Here is a 13599-nt window from a genome sequence, read left to right as displayed (position 1 = left end):
TATTCGCACACCTGTGTTCATTCATTCAGCAAATATTTTCTGAGCCCCCAGTATGTGCTTGGCACTGTGCTAGAGTAAGAACAGAGCAGTAAATGGTACATACTTTGTAGCTTACAAAAGACTTTGATTCGAGCTCACAGTAACCTGTGTTGTCTTCCTAAGAACCTTCTCGTGTTGCTCACCAGCTAGAAAATGCCTTGGGCTCCCCTTTGACCTCAGAGTGCTGTATGAGTTTCTCAATGAGGTCCTTCATTCCTGGGCCCTGCCAGCATTTCCAATGCTCTTTTGCTACTCAAGGCTTTTCTTTTCTTTTTTTTTTTTTTGGGGGGGGGGCAGGGGGAAGGAGAAAGAGAGGGAGAGAAACATCAATGTGTGGTTGCCTCTTGCACGCCCCCTACTGGGAACCCAGCCCACCCAGGCATGTGCCCTACTGGGAATAGAACCCGCAAGCATTTGCTTCACAGTCCAGCACTCAATCCTCTGAGCTACACTAGCCAGGGCTACTCAAGGCTCTTTGGAGTCCATGTCCCAGTTTAAAAATCTGATGAAAACTAAAGGTGTCTCTCCAGAAAAGAAGAATAAGCACACTCTCACGATTGTGACACAACTTCAAAGGATTGGTAGGCCCCCTTACAGATACCCGTGAACCCCAGGACTGTAAACAGAATTAGGAAGCCTGCCTCGCTGTTGATCCCCACTGCCCTCACTCAACCGTCTTGAGTCGCACCGTGGACATCACGTCACTGTGCCTTAGCTCCGGCTGTCACTTCCTCCCGCTCCGCTTCCTCTCCATCTCCCCACACACACTTCTGCTCATCCCATAGATCTGGGCCACGTGCCCCCCACTCCCTGGCCACAGTGGAATCAGTCTTTCTAACGTCTACAGCCCCAGAGAACCTTTCACGCCTCACATGCTTTTGGTTTTCTTCCTGCCTGTTTCCCTAACTGGACTCATATGGACCCCGTAAGATCTAGGAAAAGTGTTCACCTCTGAGCTTTTTCCTCATCGGTACAAAGGGGTATAATTATCTCTCTCCAGGAGTGAGCTGGGTGGGATAAGGGAAGCAAATGCGGCCTGGGACACAGCAGGGTTTAACACACGTTTCAATAATCAAAGGATGGATTGCATTTTACAGGCGAAGAAACCAGGGCCTCTCTTGAAGGCTACTGACCCTGTGTGGCTCAGCCCTACTCTGAGTCAGGTCGCAGGAAGGAGCCAAATTTTAAAAATGACCCACTTGACCCTAAACCTGAAGACACCTGTGTTGTCACGAACTTTTGGGGGCAACCTAGCAGGAGAGAGCCTCTGTGGCAGATGCAGGGAGAAATCAGCCCAGGGAAGGCCAGGAGGGGACATGGGTACTCTCTCTGCTCTCAGTTACCTCTTCCACCAATTTACCCTCCTCCACTTTCAAGTCCTTGCCCTTCTGAAGCGACGAGGGCACACCCCGTGCTCTCCTGTTTGCGGTTTCTCGTACCAATCTCCCAATCACTTCCAGGTGTTGGCTGTGGGCTCCAGCTTCCTCTCCACCCCTACGCTTCTTGGACTCACATAGACTCCATGTGATCTAGGAAAGGTTTGCGCCTCTCTGAGCTGGTATTTCCTCGTCTGTAAAAAGGAGCAGAATAATCATCAGATCTCCCATCCATTGTCGTCATCACCTACTCTCGTGAGCTCAGGGCCTTCCCTTCCTGCTTCCCTCGTGTAGATTCCCTGCTGCATCGTGACTCTCACTCCATAGCTACCCCCGTCCAATAAACATGCCCTTTTCCCATCATGTGAACCAGGCTGAGGCCCAGCCTCCGTAAAACTCAACCCCAGGCCCGCACCGGAGCAGCTGAACGATGCTGGAGGAAAGGACACAGCCCTGCTGGTGGGTTGTTCTTTAAATTCATGACCACAAACCTCAAATTGGCACTCCTCACGCCTGGCAAGCCTGCCAGCCTTTCCTAGAAAGTTCATTTTCCTGTTCTCAGAGATGGCTATTTTATACTTTCTTCTATCTCTACAAACTACCCTGCACTCTTCACCCTTTACTGAGAAACTAGAAGTCATTAGACCAAATCTACCAGCCTTCCTGCAAGGCATCTGTGCTTCCTGCCTCTCCTATACCCGAAGAAGAGGCATTCCGGTCCAGCCTAAGACCGACCCCTTCTACTGGACTCACTCCCCTCCTGCAGCCTTGAGGCCTCCACCTAGCAAGCGTCTGCTTTTCTCTGCATCACCGTTTTCTCCTTTCCGCCCTGTTACTCTCGTTTGTACACAAACATGTTCTAGTATCTCCATGAAACAAAGAAGGAGTGGGGAGGAAGAAGGGGAGGGAGGGAGGAAAAGCGCAGTTCTGTATCAGGGCTCTGGCAGGAAACAGCTCACTCAGATGATTCAACTGACCTTACAGAAGGGGCTACTTAAAAGTTAAGGAAACAAACAAAGATGTTGAGCCCCCAGAGACAAGCTGTGCTGGGTAGGGGTGGTAACTCCTAGTACCGAAAGGGTGAGGGGAGGGAACAGTGTTTTGAGAGCCGTGGAGGAGGGGTCAGCCCAGCGAGTCTTGCAGGCTAGGGGACACAGCCCCTGCTAGAGCCGAGGCATGGAAGCAGCGGAGAGGGGGAGGGGGAACACCCGACCTCTTCCAGCCCACGGCTCTCCTGCCTTTGCCTCCCCTTGGCTGCACCCATCTGGGAACATTCTAGCAAGAGAGTCTAGGGGATGCAGTACAAAAGGCTGGGCCTCCCAGGGCCCAGAGCATAACACGTACACATCTCGGAGGGGAGAACGATCAGCACGCAGATGCCCTTTCAGCTTCCAGCCTGTTTCTCTGCTAACCTTCATAGCAAAGTGTCTTCAGTTCACGTGTTTTCTCCGACCTCCTAGTCTAGCTTTTGTCTTCATCATATAGCTTGACAGCCTTGCCACTGAAATTCTTCAACGAAGAAGAATTGAACCCACCCACCTATGTCCCCAAATCTGTCCTTAAAACAGCTCTCTCAGCTTCCTTGCCCTTAATACTGTGCTTTTCCTCTTCCCCTCTGACTGATACTTCTTGGTCTTTCTCGCAGGCCCCTCACCCCTTAGGCAGCTTGCTGCAGAGCCCGTTCACGGCCTCTTCCTCTTTCCCATGGGGCTGCACTCTGGTTGACCAGATGCACGGTGCCTTCTCATCCGTCAGCTCTCAGCTCAAATGCCATCGCCCCAGAAAGGGCTCTCCCTAGCCAAACTCCAGAGCAGCCCCTCCCTGTCCCTCGTCATTGTGTCACACTGCCCCGTTTGCTTCCTTAACCCACCTTATCACTATTCGTCAACCTGATTGGTTTATGGATTTGTTTCCTTGTTTGTTTGTCCAGGGACTTCTTCTCTAGCAGTCTTGCCCATCCCTGTATCCCTAATACTTAGAATAGCACCTGGTACATAGTATTTGGCACTGTTCTAAGGTGTTAATAAATAGTTGATGAATGAATGGTCAGGAAATTTGCAACTATCACATAGCAAGATAAAGCCAATAATTTAAGAACCCTGTTTTGCTTTTGCAAGATGGAATTTCCTGAAAGGCACTTAACTATTCTACCGTGTCTTTTGAAAGAAACTTTCTTTCCTATTAAATATATACTAACATATTACACATACATGTAAAAGTAATCTAAGCAGAGAATCTGGCAATACAGATCTGCAAGTAGATGAGGTCCCATATTATCATCATATGAGTTTGCAAAGTGAAGGTTCACAATGGGATCATGCTTTTGTCCCCTCCAGTTCTAGCCATGAGGCAGCCTGGGGAATGAAAGGTCAAGGGCCAGCACTGTGGACTGAGGCAGACCTGGGTTTCAATTCCATCTCTCGCCCTTATTCACAGCATGATCTCAACCAAGTCACTTTATCTCTCTGGGCCTCAAGGTTCTCCTGTATAATTGCTGTCCTAGGGATTAAGTGAACAATGCATATAAAGTCCTCAGCCTCTGAGCCTGGCACGTGTGAGCACGCTGTACCAATACCCATCCTGTCCATGGCTATGGCATGATTTTCCAAGGCCAGAAGCTTCCCAACGATTACAGCCTGCAAAAGGGAGTGATGAACATGGACTGGGGAGTCAAGTTGAGGGCTGGAAGCTGTTTCTGGGAGGTTGTTTGGAATGGGATGAAAGTGACTAGAAATGAAAGATAATATAAATAACCTTTCCAAGGTCAAAGTATTGAAAAGATTATGGTGCCTACTCCCACAAATATGAGCCAAAATTTTAAAAAATAACACAAAATCTGCATGTATGCTGAAATAAAAACAGCTTCTTTCTGGATTTTCTGATTGCATAATTCTAGGTTAATTCATTGAAGCCGAATTCTTCACTTTCCAGCGCCCTGGCTGCGCTGCCTGCCTCCAGGTGATCCACCACAACACATCGCTCCCAAGTTCAAACATTCACAGGACCCGAGTGCCCAGGGATACTTCCTGTACTTGTGAACGCATTGCCTTTCTGTTGTCTCATTGTGTCTCTAAACTCTTCAAAGCCCTTTTACCGATATCAGCTTGCTTGAACTCCCCGTCTTCTGGATGTGGTTAGTAGGATCTAAAGCCAGAGAAATTAAGGGATGTCAAGGGTCGCCTCCACATTTACCGAATAACCAGAAATGTAGCCTAAGTCCCCAGACCTATCAAATCACAAGCCAAATGACCTTCAAATGACCCTTTGCCTGGAGACCACCCACTCACCTTTTACTCATGACCTCCAGCTCGCTGCTCAGGACTCAGATGCCACCTCTTCCTGGAAGAACCTCCCTCACCTCCAGCCTGGCCCAGTGCACTTCTTCCAAGCTGCCACGATCCTCAGTGCTCGTCCCCCACATCTTAGGACGACCTGCCTTGAAACACTTCACTTCCTCTCTGCCTCTGGCACTGGACCGTGAGCGATGCCAGGGGCCTTTGCTCATAGCATGGTGCTCCACGAGGTCTGTGCCTCACTGCGGAATTAAATGAGCCAATTTCATTAATATGAAGATCTTTCTCACGCTGGATTTAATATCCTGGGAGGACTCATTTTACAGAAAGTAGAGGCAGCACTAACCTTGTCTCAGGTAGAAGACATAAACCGGGAAAGCTTCCCTTCTGCCACCCCCACCCACCCATAGACAACACCCACCCTGATAACTGTGGTCCCTGAAGCACCATGGTTTGAGAATAGTTCATTGTCATCTTCTACTGACATTCTTTTTCCCCTAGGTGGGACTAGAGGGCAGTAGGTGGGTGGTTAAGGGCTTAGGCAGGGAGGGGGCTACCGAAGATATTAGTTATTACAATTATTTACATACCTGCAACTGTTATCGCACTTCATGGAGGCTGAAATGCAGCAAACCTGCACCTGTTCCTTGTGTCTTGGGCATCTAACAGAGCCTCAAGGCTCCAGAGTATAAAACGAGGTCACATTTCTGTTTCGTAGCACAATTGCTAGAACTTGATACGCTCACCCTCTTTAATCACCGCCTTCAGCCAGGCCCCATCCCTGAGGGTGTCTAGGCCTCCCCTTTGGGAGCCAAGTCTATCGCACAATCCTGCTGGGTCAGCGATGTGCCTTGGCCAGCCCTAGGTGCCCAGCGCCTGGACAGCCCGGCCCAGACGGGTTCCTACCCTCCCCAAGCCTCACCTCCCGGCTTAGACCAGCAAGCAAGGTTTAGCAGTTCATCAGAAGGGTCAGAGATAAAGTGCTTATCTTTAGCTAACACACACAGAGCCCTTGCTACGTGCAAGGCGCTGTTCTGCATACTTTTAATGCATAGCCCAGGATCCTCACATCCACCCTAGGAGAGAAGTACTGTTAACCCCTAATCCTTGGTAACTTTAAGGAAACTGAAATTTAGGAAGATGAACTGCACCTCACTGGCTGCTCCTTCTCAGTCTCCTTGTTGGGCCTCCCTCACTGTCCAAGTCCCTGAATGCAGAGGCCTGGGGCAGGCCTTCATCCCACCTCCTGGGGCTCACCCAGCCTTCTCATCTATAAGCTGACCTTGCCCCTGAGCTCCAGGCCCCTCCTGCCTCTCTGCATCTCCATGCAGAGTTCTAACAGCCAAACTCAACCTCGGCACACCCAGAACAGAGCTCCTGATTCCCCCACACTCAGCCTGCTGCTCCCACAGTTGTCCCCCATCTCAGCATGGCAACATCATCTTGCCACTTGCTCAGCCAACACCACGCAAGTCACTCTGGATTCTTCTCTTTCCTTCCCCCACATTCAAGGCATTAGCAGATCCCGTTAGCTAGAATTAAACACACACGTGCATGCGCGCGCACACAAGATTAGCAGTTTCCAATCTCAGCACAAGGGCTGGGGCCTCTGTAAAAAGGAACAGACGTGGTCCCTGCCCGCGTGGAGATGACATTCCAGTGGTGGAAGATGGGCAACAAATAAGGAAACAGTGAAGCACCGGGATACCCTCAAAGAGTGAAAAGTGCTTTGGAGAAAAGACTACACCATGATTTGGTAGATTCAGTGGCGTTTGATCTGAGCCTTGGATGATGAAGGGCTACCACCTGCAGATGCAGGGTCGGGGAGCGAGCAGGCACGGGAGCAGCACACTCAGGCCCTGAGACAGGAGCAGACTGGGCAAGGGGACTCTCAGGAGGCCAGGGAACAGGACACAGGAGATTTTCAGTCTGACTGCCACAACAGCCATGGGAGGAGGGCCATGGGGGGGCTAGAGGAGCTCTGTCACAGCATGGCCCTCGGGGACCAGCGTGGTTGGTTTCAAGGGCAGAGCAGAGCCCCGGGAGCGAGAATGGCAGCAGGGAGAGCAGCTGGGAGGCTACAGAAGTGTGCTGTGAGATAGGCGACAGTCGCCTTCAGGGGCCGAATATACTACAGACCACGGCCAGGCCATGTCTCAAAACAGAGCTCTGACCCACCACCTGCAGTGACCAGCCCAGGCCGCCAAACCACAGGCTCTGCAGCGATTGGCCCCAAATGGCCAGGACTTGATCGGTGAGGGCTTTCCTAATTTTTGCCCCTTCTTCCAACTTAGGGCCAAGTAGTGAAAGCCAAACAAGCTCCCCTAACCAACCACACAGAGCACCGATGTCCTTGCCCTGGGCACTGAGCATATTCCTAGAAGTAGGATTGTGAGGTCAGAAAAGGAGAATGCTTTCCATTAACTAGGTATTTTCAAACTGCTTTCCAAAGAGCTCATAACAATTTTTGCTGGTAAGTGAGAAAGAAATGCCTGTTGGCTCACACTCCTTTTTAAAATGTTTACTTATTGATTTTAGAGACAAAGAGAAGAAAGGAGAGGGGAAAAGAGATTGAGAGAGAAACATCGATCTGTGTTCCCCTTATTTATGCGTTCATTGGTTGTTTGTTGTGTGCGCCTTGACAGGGGATCAAACCTGCAACCTTGGCATTTCAGGACGGTGCCCTAACCAACTGAGCTGGCCAGCCAGGGCTGTTTCCCCATGCTCTTGCCAAGACTGGATACTGTAAGTCTATCTAACTTGGTCAATACTGATAGAAAGATTATATTGCATTATTGTTTTAATTTGCATTTCTTAGAATATAAATAAGGTTTCTTATCATTCTTCATATGCATTGCCCATTTTGCTGTGTGTGTGTGTGTTTTTTTTGACTTGTATTTACAAGTCAAATTCTTGGTATATTAGAAGAATTAGCCTCCTGTCTCATCTGGTGTTACAAATATTCTTTATTGATTTGTTCTTATCTTTATTTTTGTCTTAAAAAGTTTTAGAATTTTATGTGATCATGTGCAGTAACCTTTTTTCCTTCAAATTTTGTGTGCCATGCTTATAAAAGCCCTCAATATTCCAAAACTATTTTCTAAAACTCACTCATCTTTTTTCTAGAACATTATCAGTTTTATTTTCTTACACGTAAACATCTTTGGACCATCTGGAATTCTTTAGGGGCTGAGAGATGGGGAGCTAGTTTCTCTTCGTAAATATTTATTGACTGAATGAATAAATGAATGAGGCATTCTGCAGTCCTCAGTGAAGCCGATGGCCTCCTAAGCGTTTAGATCAGATGATTAATAAACTTGTTCACTCAACAAACATTTCTAAACCCTGTGCCAGTGTGATGGAATACTTGTAGGAGACAGATCTCAGCCACAAATGGACGCAAAATTTATACAAGAGACTTGTGCTCAGGAAGAGCATGTAATCAAGGACCTGCCCTAGCCCGGGAGGTCAAGGGCAGCATTACTGGTTAGAGACATTTCTTGGGACAGGCTCCCAGGATTAGCACCTGTGGGGAGTGAGGCAGCAGGCCCGGGGAGAGAGAACCCTGCACTGCACTTGCAACACGGGTCTCAGCTGGATTTCACGGGGGGCGGGGGGTGGTTCTGGAGTGGAGACGACCCTCGAGGGTTGCTCTAAATTAAAGCCAGGGGTCTGGGCCTCCATTACTCAGGCCTCTTCTCCTCCAAAGCACTAGGCAATGGATGTGAGCTGCCCACGGGCCCTTCCTTTGTGGCAGCTGACACTCCATGGTCAGCGTCAGCTGCCAGCCCTCCCGGCAGCTCCTGAAGGGGACTTCATGATTTTCTGCAGCATCCACTCCAGAAGTCTTTTCTAAAGCAGCAGGGGTGGGCTTTGCGCACTGATGGGTGAGCAAAAGTCAACTAGGCACAGGGGATGGGGGCTTTTTCCAGGGGCGAAGTGCTGTCTCTAGCACGGTGCCATGGGAAGCCACCACGAGGTTCAGGGAAGGAAGCGAGGAGACCCATGAGGAGACTATTTGAGGAACAGGTTCACATAATGCATTAACATCTGCATATGAACGTATATAAATTAGAAAGGCAGGAAAGGCAAGTCTCCTAATAACCCCAGCCCTCAGAGACCACTACTACTTGATGCTATAATGTAGTCTATTTCTTCTCCATCTTCTCTCTCCACAATTTTATTAAAAAGCTAGGATTCTACTATAGATGTTGTTCGATTTTATGCTTCTTACTGCAAAGTTTTTCCTATGTCTTTACCGTTTCTAATCATAAAGCAGTAACTGCCAATTACACAGAACTCATAGAGTACAGATTTAATAAGAAAAGGAAGAATACTCACAATTCCCCCTCCCCAGCCTTGTCCATTATTGACATCATCTAGATGCTTTGCTATGCATATCTGTAGCATGCTTCTTAAAGAATGAGCCTTCAGAAATCATTTATCATTTTCTTTGAGATTGCTGGGCTGTGAGCCAGGAGCCCTGAGCTTCAGACCCAGGTCAGACATTAGTAGTTGTAAGTCGCTCCCTTCTCCTTCCCCTCCCCTTCCCCTCTCCTCTCCATCCTGAGTGCTGAATTGTGCATAATGGCTAAGCCCTTCCAGCCTAGACTTAGGAAGGGTGGGAGATCAGCAGGCCCCAGGGCTGGAGGCGGGAAGGCCCAGAGAAGAAGCCTGGTGCCTCCATAGGAAAGCTTTGCTCTCCCCGGCCTGCTGAGCAAAGAGCAAGGCCCCAGCGCTGCTTTTGTTCCCTGGAGTCTCCCATAACTCCTTGCAGTTCCCCAATTACACCAGGCTCTTTCTGGCTCATCCCAGTTCTCTGCTTGTGTCTCTTTTCTCCTCCTGACTCAGCCTGGTTAACTCCTGCCAATCCTTTGAATCTCAGTTCCAGGGACACCTCTTCCTGGGAGCCTTCCCTGCTTCCCCAGGCTGGGTTAGGCTCCTCCTCTGGCCTCTCAGAAACTTACATACCTTAGAGCACTTACCATGGGACACTGTAGGCATCTGTTTGGTCACCTCCCACCTTGAGGGCAGGGACCCAGCCTCACTCACCTGGTATCCCAGGTGTGGGGCACAGGCTGTGAACTCTCTGCCAGTGAACATCACTGAAAGGAACAAACCTTCCACACAGGCTGTTCTCCTCAGCAGTGACCGCCTTCAAGGAAATCAAATCTATGGGTGCTCCCTAGATGGTTCCTCACTGGCAGAGCAGCCACCCCTGGAAGGTGCTGTGGATACAGAGGCAAAAAAAAACCAAAACAAGAAAGCGCAACCAAGAAGTCCCGAAGGCCGACTCCACAGCAGAGGAGCGGTCTTTCTTTAACTCACCATAAGCAGGCAGGACAGGAACCAGGACCCCAGACCTCTGGATGCCCAGCTGCAGGCCTTAGAACAGCACCCCAGGAACTTCTGGGTCATGCCTGACTCTGTTTCCTGTTTCCTGGGTGCAGCACCTCTTGGAAGATGAGAAGGGGGCCAGAGGGCTTGGCGAAGGAGTGGCCTCTACCGATGCAGGGGAAGATTTGGTTTCTTTTAGAGGGTGAGGGAGGTGGATTTGACTCCAGGAAGCTAAGCAGCTGCCTCCCCCTGCTGTGTCCTGGGAGGAGATAAATAAGTGAGCTTTGGTGGCAATGGAGGTGAGTTGGCCAAAATAACCTCCAGCCAGACAGGTAGATGGGTGCTGTCCCCTCTCTTCTCATTAAGGGCTTTTCATCCAAGCCCAAGCTACAAGTACAGTAGGGGGGTGAGCTCCCTGCGAGGTTTGCAGCATTCACACAGAGGGTGGATGGCCCCTTGTCAGGAATTCCTTCAGAGGGTTCCTAGAGCCAGCTAGACTAGATATTCTCTGCGAAGCCTCTAACTCAGAGACCTGATGATTCTGGTAGGAGAGTTGAGAAGAGGCCTAGAGAACACCAACCCCTTACCTCCAAGGCATAACGGCAGGGGACACAGAGCAGACGTCAGAGGGCACTGAGTCATGCCCCAGGAAAGCCGGGCAGCACTGGGGCAAGGTAGGGTGGGCACAGACATCAGCAAGCTGGAACTGGGTGGGGGTGGGGGGCTGAGAGGGGAGTTTGGCTGAGCTGGAGGAGAAGCCACAGGGACTCCAAGTCCAGGGACAGCGGGATAGGACAGAGCGCACTCAGGCACCGCACCAGGAACTTGCCAGGCCGTGACTTTCTGCTCTGTGACTGTAAGCAATGAACAATTTGTCACCAAGCTGGAAATGACAAGCAAAACCTTGAAACGCCACCTCCTTGTAAGAGCTCTCGGTTCCACAGCAGAGCACAGCCCTGGAACGACTGTGGCCCCACTGCTCTGAAGTTAAGATCACAAGCCTTCATGTGACCCTCAGGCCCCGCGTGATCTGGCCCCCTCTGCCGCCTGCCGTTGAGCTGCCATCCCCAGGGCCCTGTTTGCTCCGACACGCTGGCCCTCTGTCTTGTCCTAAAAGGCGGGACTCCCCTCCCTCTGCCCTCTCCACTACTTTGTCTCTGCTGCAGGGGCTCCCCCTCACTCAGCTCCGCAAGTCCCTGCCCTGGATGATCCCACTTGTTCTAAGAGGCTCAGCTCAAATGTCACCTCCTCCAGAAAGCCCTTCCAGATTCCCCAGACAAGGTCAAACTCCTTTCTCATGGCCTTCTGTGTCCCTCCCCTCCAGCATCTGCCATAGTTGTATTTAAGTGACTGTGTTATTTAACATCTGAAAACCCTGCTAGGCTGTGAGCTCTGTAGGTAGGACTCTGTCCATCTTTTCACACAGGGTCCCCAGCATCTAGCCCAGAGCCTGGCAGAGTGAGCTAAGGGAGTATTTGTGAAGGAAGGGGGGGAGGGAGGGAGGGAGGGAGGGAGGGAGGAGGGGGGGGGAGGAAGGAAGGAAGGAAGGAAGGAAGGAAGGAAGGAAGGAAGGAAGGAAGGAAGGAAGGAAGAAAAGGAGGGAGGAAGGAAAGGAGGGCAGGCAAGCAGGAAAGAAGATCCCTGAGAAACTCAGTATTCTTAGCAATAGAAAGATTATGGACCAGGAAACACCATTAAATCAAGCAAATAAACAGAGGCCCATATGTCAAGGTTCTGTTCATTCTGTGACAGTGCAAAACCTGCATGTTTATTATCGGGATGGAAACAACAAACACAAAACCACACGCAGCATCTCCAGAAGAGACCTTCTGCCAGAAGAGACCCAGGTGCCCTGGGAGCTCGTCAAGGCCATGGAGGAGCAGGTGGGCCCCCAAGTACAGACAGACCTGGTCTGGGTCCAGGAGCTAGGACCCAGGAGCCAAGCTGGAGGTCAGGAACCGAAGGCAAGGAGATCAGAGGCAGGTTAATTATCTCCTCCATGCCAAGCACTGAGCTTGCTGGTTGGCTTGTTTAATCTGAAAGTCTGTGAGGTGGGAACTGTTATTCCCATTTTACAGGTGAGGAAACTGAGTTTCCCATGGGTTAGGATATCTGATTAGAGTCACATAGTTCCGTGTACATGCTTCTGGCACAGAACTTCAGTTCGTACCCAGATCTTCTTGACCCCAACAACCATGCACTTTTGTCCCTGTAGCTTCTCTGCATAAGAGGCTCAGGCACTGTTGTCAGAAGCTGTGAGTACAGTATCGGCTTTGGAAGTCAATTGACAGGCAATACCTGCTATCTTCATTCTGTCTCGCAGCCCTGCCCCTTTGTGGCAACACATTACTCTTTCCAGAAGATAATTCATCTTGTGAAGTTCTGCTGAGCTGACCCTGCCAAAGTAGACACACTCATTCCTACCTCCACAGCTACTAGTCCTGGAATAGACATGTGATCAGGCAGGGCCAATCAGAGGCCTTCCCTGGATTTTGGGGCTAAAGCTACCGGGAAAGACAGTCATTCCTATGGCTGTACTACATGTATAGGAAACAGAATTGGAGCTGCCACGGGACAACTTTCTTGCCATGTGGAGAGAGTTGGCTCTGGACTCAGACCGGCAGAGAGAGAGGAACGGAGAAGAGCGAGGTGATGGAGAGTGCCCTGCAGACCTCCACTGAGCTCTGGACCCAGCCGTGCCCAAATTGCCCTGGGACACGCTGGGTACCAAAGTTGATCAGTTCTCCTTTTCACTTGAGCAGGGGCGAGCTGGAGGAAGGGAGGCACACCAGGGTGAGAGGTGCCCTGGGAGCTCGTCAAGGCCTGGAACCATCCAGCAAGACGAAAGGGGACAGGGAGGGGAAACAGCCTTTCGACTCCATGTGGCACCATCTTTGTCACCCACCCACCACACTGCCACGTGACTTTGTACCCGTGGTTTACCTCTCTGATTAGGCCTGCCATCTGCAGAGCAATGTACTAATTTGCAAAACCACACCAGAGACTGCTTGTTCCTGGGAAACTGCAGAGATATGGGAAATTTTCCAGTGAAATAAATATAAAGAGATCTTTCCCATTCCAGAGAGGAAGGGGCACCCGCATTCGCCCAGTGGGTGTCACACCGGGCGCCTTACCTGTTGCGCTGTGGGTCACTGAACTGAAGGGAGAGATGCAACGCCGGATACTCGGTGCATACCATTCATTCAGTAAAGACATGTTTTTGGAATGAATGAAACGTTTATCCCAATGAATCAGCACAGAAGTACGATGAGAAGAGAGTGAGAGAAGAGGAGACTGATTCACAGCGAGGGTCAGAAAGTCCCTCAAAGCCACAGAGTTGGTTAGTGGCCAAGGCAGAATTCGAGGCACATTTTTCTGGCCTGAGAACTTGCATTCTTGCCATTCCTTGTCCTCGATCACCAGAAACCATTGCCTCTGCAGGACACGCTCACCGTGAGGGCCTCTGAGAACCCGGCACAGAGCAAATAGAAAGAACGGGTTGAATTATATGATGTATGTAAATAAGATTGAAGACATGAGATGATGAAAGATGT

This window comes from Artibeus jamaicensis, unplaced genomic scaffold, assembly GCF_021234435.1.
Source record: "Artibeus jamaicensis isolate MK-2021 breed Jamaican fruit bat unplaced genomic scaffold, CSHL_Jam_final contig_1998, whole genome shotgun sequence".
Classification (NCBI taxonomy): Eukaryota; Metazoa; Chordata; class Mammalia; order Chiroptera; family Phyllostomidae; genus Artibeus; species Artibeus jamaicensis.
Note: the sequence above shows the minus strand (reverse complement) of the source record.